Consider the following 6720-nt stretch of genomic DNA (forward strand, 5'->3'; position numbering starts at 1 on the left):
ATTGTTAGCTTCCCTATATATAGAGAATACTTGTATAGGGTTTAGGGGTTGATCAATTGGTGAGCAGTTATTGAATACTCTCGTAGCCACCATCTAGAGAGCAATACCGATTTGTGTAATCTCATGTACCAGACGGTTTATTAATATAATCGTGTGCATTTGGAGTATTATCGTGTTTGTCATATTCATATTATTTCGTATCATTGTTCTTGACTTACCACTGTGTTAGGATTCCGCACTAACATCGTGTTTGGGTTGATATCATATTGTAGTAATCCATATTCGCGACTTACAATTGATATCAGAGCCTTGGACGATTTCAGGCTCGTTATTGTGATATCAACTGATTCAAAAATTCTGTTGTTTGGTGACGTTAATTGGTTTTTCCAACGAGTTTTGATCGGAGAAGAAGAGAAGGTTTAATTTTGGTGGAAGATTGATTTTCTTTTGGAAAATCAAATCCCATAAATCTCGGAGTTTGTTACAGTTGAAATTCTGCAGATCCTCTAGTTCTCGGTCAAAGATTAAATTTGTTGAACAAGTAATCATTGTTCTCTGCCCAGAATAAGAGTTTTCGGCCATATTAAAAGGTTTTCGTCCACTTTTGAACGTTCTCGGCCAGATTTGAGGGTTGTCCGGCCAATAGTTCTCGGTCAACAAAAGGGAGTTCTCGGTCAACAAACTTTAGATCTCGGTCAACTAGTTTTCGGCCAACTATAGTTCTCGGTCAATTGATTTTCTGCCACAAATCAACGTTCTCGGTCCTTTTTGTAGTTCTGGGCTAAGATCAAGTCAGGAGTAAAAAAAAAAAGTTTTTTGGCGGGAAAATTTTTCTTGAACGAAATTTTTCCAGAATACTCCTAATAAGCGAGACTTAATTCTTGAAAATTTTGGCGAAAACAATTTTTTGGGGAGATTTTCGGCGAATTTTTGGGGGGAAATTCGGAAAAATTTATCTTGAACAAAATTTTTCCTAGACACTTCTTTTGAGTGGGACATCTTTCTGGAGAATTTTGGAAATCATATTTGTTGAGAAATTTTGGCGGGAAAATCAGTTTAATCTCTTTAATTACTCAACGGATTCTCCACGACTCATCTCTGTTGGTACATGATGTCAGTAGTTCAGTGTCTAGTGTCTGTAATCGAGTCGTTTGGATTTGAGTTTGTATGTAAGCGAAGTTGCTAACAAGTTCGCTGATATAGGCGAACTTGTTAGACAAGCGAAGTTAGTGACAACTTCGCCTGAACATGCCAGGCGAAGTTGTCGTGATTATATAAACTAGGTTACGGCTTAGATAAAAAAAGGGAACGAGTTCATTAGTCAGAGAACGAGTCAGAGAGAGTCTGTATTTGGTGATCTTTGTATCACGTGTTTACGGTTGCAATATAACGGGTTTGTGTTTATTGTAACGTGTTTAATCGTTTTATGTTTCTCCCCACTTTTTGGTAACACTGCCTCTTGTTTTGTCTCACTCGACTCGGAAGACTTGTCCGAGTTAGATGAGACAGGACTAGGCACAGAAATTTTCACATTTGACACAGGCTTACTCGTTTCGCCTTTACTAACTTCTGGATCTTTAATAGTAACCTTAACCGGAACTGTCTGACTATAATCAACATCAACAGATTTCTGATTACTAGGATCATAAGTGTAATTATGATTGTAAGGTGGTGGAACTTCATGATAACCAATTCCACCCCTTTTAACTGGGGAACCTTGATCACTAACGAGGTGATCAAGTATAGCGGTGGAATTTCTGAATTTCTCAAGTTTCCTGTTTAGTTCCACCACTCTCACCTGATGATCAGCTATCTGTTTATCCCTTTCAGCTATTAGTTTGGTTTTTTCTTCTAACACTTCATAGCTCAGATCAATTACTTTAATTTTTTCAGCTAGATTTGCTTTTAGACTTCTAAAATCTTTTTCACTAGCTTTTATTTTTACTTTATAACTATTTTCTCTAGCTTTAGTGAAATGATGTTCTTCTTTTAAGGTTTTAAATTGAGCATCCAAACTAACATACTGATCAGTTATAGTTGTCAATTGTTCAGACAGATTTTCACACTTAGTGCAAGGGAGTTTAGTACTTACCTCGGTGAATGATCTTTCACATCTGCCATACAAGCTTCATTTTGAGCCTCTGCCATGTAAGCTTCACTTTCACCAGTCACTCCCTCAGTATCTGCAGTTTCGATATTCGCCACATTTGCCTGTTCGAACACTTCTTCAACGTGCAGATTCCAGTTATATTCCCCATTATGTCTGGAAATCATGGCTCTATTATCATTACCACCCCCATTCTGGTGTGTCGACCTGTTCTGACTACGTTCAACTCTCTCATTCGTGCACTCCTTCGCAAAGTGGCCATTCTGCTGACATTGTAACAGCGCACCTTTGACTTGTCAAAACCCGGTTTCTCACCAACAAACTTCCTTCCTGTCTTCTTCATAAACCTCTTCACCCTTCTCACAATCATCGCCATCTGCCACTGCAGATCCATCTCTTCCAGATCATCAGCATCTATCTGATCATAATCTTCATCCAAAGTCGCAGGATCAACAATCTTACCCTGAATGTAATTTTCATACGAAGCAATGAAGGATGCATAGAGAGCAAACTGCTGTTCAGCAGATTTAACACTCATGGGCATCCTTGAGTAGTTGTTGTTTGAAACACCTGGGGAAAAACTACTCTTGGTTGCTTGAGGGCTAGAAGCATTAGATCCACCAGCTACAAAGCATACATCTCCATTCATGTTGAGAGATACATGACCTTCATGTGTTGAGTTAGCGCCCGACTCTCCCTTTGAGTAGTAAGCAGACGAATCAGACTTCGAACTTGAACTTGTATTAACCTTGGCACCATACATTCCTGGATCTTGAACTTGATCAGTAGGTGTCTCTTTTCGAACCATGTTTAGTTCAAAAGTTCGTAGCTTGTTTACTGCCGTTTCCAAATCATAGTCGGCAAAGTCTTTGTCTTCTCTCATCAACACGGTGTACATCTCCCATTTCGGTGGGAGAGCATCAAGAAGCTTTTCAACAATCTCATCTTCTTTGTAAGTAATCGAATAATTGCTGAGTTCTGTCATCAGATGATAATATCTAGTGATGATATCATCAAGTGATTCATTCTTCAGATACTTGAAGACCGAGAACCGGGTTTTAAGTAGTTTAATCTTTGAAGCACGGATTCCCACATTACCCTCAAAACGGTTTTCAAGCGCTTCCCAAAGCTCTCTGGCAGTTTTATACTTTCTGAAAGTGTGCAGAATCTATTGTGGAAGAGCCATTGTAATTGCTGCATGAGCTTTGCTTTCGGCCTCATACATTTTCTTCTCTTCTTCTTCCATCTCTTTGTATTTTTTTATCTGATCACGACCCTCATACTCAACAGTAGGTGGAATGTAACCATCTTGTATGCATACCCACATCTTAGCATCTTGGTACTTGACATATTGTTCAAAACGATCTTTCCACGCTACATAATTGGTTTTCTTAAGCATCTTCGGTGCCTTTGTAGCCGAACCCGCTTCCACTTCCATCTTAACTAGTTCCGTAATGTTGATTGAAGACATCTTTCACGAAACACACAGAAACCCGAAAAATAAAAATTTTATTTTTAACAGTACTGTAGGCGAAGTTGTGGATAACTTCGCTTAAGTCTGAACTTCGCTGATTATGAACTTCGCTTTCTTATTAAATTCGCCTGATTCGGCGAAGTTGTGTAAAACTTCGCTTAAGGTAAGCGAACTTGTGAAGTAGGCGAAGTTGTGGGTAACTTCGCTTGAGATAAGCGAACTTGAGAAGGTAGGCGAAGTTGTGGATAACTTCGCTTAACCTTATATCTTCGCTGAAACCCTACGAACAGTGACGGCAACTTCGCCTGATGAACACGATGAATATGCAGGTTTGATTTCTGGACTTTACGAGGTTTGTGAAGGTGTTATGGGTTGTTTAAGATTGTAGGAGGTGAGTATAATACAAAAACTCAGAAAACTCGTCCCGCGAATAGTCGAACGGAACGATTTCTACACCCGCGTGATAATCCCGAACCACACAATCGAGCAAAAGCTCTGATACCAATTGTAAGTCCCCCCGGGGAGTCACCGATCGATACGAGATCCGCACGAGGTCTAGGAGTGCGAAATCCTCCTAGACTCGTTTATTGGTGTAGAAGACGAAGAACATGATTACACACAAACACATACACGAACAAACACACGAACGGGATAAACACATCTGCAGATATTTTATATAATAACCAGACACGTTACATACCAACATAAACAGAAACACGGCCGACCCGAGGTGAGCTCTACCTCGGGTCGTCCCACACGACTCTCCCTCTCTGTTTCTCTCTAGACAATTAAACTGATCACAAAACACTCTAATTTTCTGGATTACCAACCTAAACAAGACACAGCCGATATATATAATCACAACTTCACGGGCTTGGGCTTGGGCCAGTAGGTGAAGTTGTTATAACTTTGCCTATGGCGAAGTTGTAACAACTTCTGCCATAGGCGAAGTTATAACAACTTCGCCTACTGGCCCAAGCCCAAGCTCGTGAAGTTGTGATTATATATATCGTACAACAACAGTTACCAAACGAGTATCCAAATGGAATTGATCTAGGAGGAAGTTGGGATACCCATCTTGCTTTAATGGAATTCTCGTACAACAACAGTTACCAAACGAGTATCCAAATGGCACCATTTGAAGCTTTATATGGGCGTAAATGTAGAACACCTGTTTGTTGGTCATAGACAGGTGATAGTCAGTTGTCAGGACCTTAAATTGTTCAAAGAACCACCGATCAAGTAATACAAATTCATGAATGCTTGAAAACGGCAAGAGATAGACAAAAGAGCTATGCGGACATTCGCCGCAAGCCATTAGAATTCAAAGAAGGTGATAGAGTATTACTTAAGGTTTCACCTTGGAAAGGTGTAGTAAGATTCGGAAAGAAAGGAAAACTGAGTCCACGCTTTGTTGGACCATTTAAGATACTCGATAGAATCAGACTAGTTGCTTATCGACTAGAGTTACCCGATGAATGAAAGGTATTCACGACGTATTTCATGTATCCAATCTTCGCAAGTGTTTAGCCGATGAAACTCTTGCAATGCCATTAAAAGATGTTAAAATCAACGAGAAGCTTAAGTTTGTAGAACAGTTGATTCAAATAGAAGATAACATGATCAAGTTTCTCAAACATAAGCGTCTCAAGCTCGTAAAGGTCAAATGGGATTCAAGACGAGGACCCGAGTATACGTGGGAGCTCAAGTCGGAAATTTAGAAGAACTATCCCAATCTATTCCAATAAATCTCGAGGACGAGATTATTCAAAAGGTGGGGAAGATGTAACACCGCGTCTTATATCCTCTTCAATTTGAGCCTAAATATAATAACTTAGAAAATATAAGGACCAAAAATGTAAATTCTGAAAATCTGAACTCATCGCGATACGCGACGGGGTAAGATTGAACCCATCGCGTAGCGCGTTGGACTGATGGTCGGGTATTTTGTATATATATTAGTGTATTAATTATGTAGTTTTATTGAGTATATTGTTAGAACTTTGGTACTTCATACGTGCTTTTGTATTTCAGGTAATTGATCGTTAAAGATGCTAAATGGGAGACCTGTACGAGCATGGAATGATATCTCGGGAAGACCGAAGCATGATTTGATGTATTGGAAAGTGCTACAAGGATTCGGGAAGAGCATGGATGAGAAATTATAAGCCGATGCTAAAACTGAACAAGATTGGTTAACAAAATGCGACCATGAAGTAAAACGAGCATATCCTGAGCTAGAAAATGAGTTACGGGACCTATAATATATGAATTTTGGATTTCTCGACGAGAGGAATCCAAATATGAGGTTTCTTAGGTCGCGGTTTGCGACAGGTAGGGTCTATGGCCATTGCGATACGTGATGGTCTTAAAAAATGTAAAAAACGGATTTTGACCTATATCTTCTATTTTCCGAACCCTAATCAAGATTGACGACCAGCAGCAGCTATTAGGCGATTTTGGGTGAATTCCAAGGCTACCAATCATCTCTTGATCAATCCTAATGGCCTTCCTCATCATAATTGAAGATCTATCGATGACGATGCTCGGCTAGTCTTCTCCGAATCATACCTGGGATGTAAAGTTTGTAACAATTTCAGTTTCCTCATGTGACTAAGAACATTTATGTATAATTGTTTATGGTTAATCTATGATTATTGATGTCATACCCGACCAAAGACGGCGGAACATGCTGGGGTGCAACGTGATTGGACAAATACACAAGACACTATTTAAAGTGACAATATTTAATCAACTCATTTATTTCATAAATGAATCATCAACACATCTCGTTCACACAACAAACTGAATTCAAGTAACATTTATATTGCTCGTTTTACTAATATCCTAATGGTCTTGGTAACGTTTTTCGTCAAGCCCTCGAGTCAACAAAAGTCAAACCTGTAACATTTCATAAAATAAAGTTTATCAACACAAGGTTGGTGAGCAATTCATAAGTTTGAGCATATAAATATATAGTAATAAAAAGCCACAAAACTTGTATACGAAACAATAAATAAAAGCTATAAACTTGGATAAATAGTTATCGTTAAACAAGTTAGCAACACCTAGCTATAAGGGGATGCCAAACAGTCTAGGATTTTTTAGTTATCGTTAATTGCATTACGTTAACGACACC

This window comes from Bidens hawaiensis, unplaced genomic scaffold (genome assembly GCF_021521415.1).
Source record: "Bidens hawaiensis isolate Kalapana, Puna unplaced genomic scaffold, B.hawaiensis_p1.1 tig00026004_1, whole genome shotgun sequence".
Lineage (NCBI taxonomy): Eukaryota > Viridiplantae > Streptophyta > Magnoliopsida > Asterales > Asteraceae > Bidens > Bidens hawaiensis.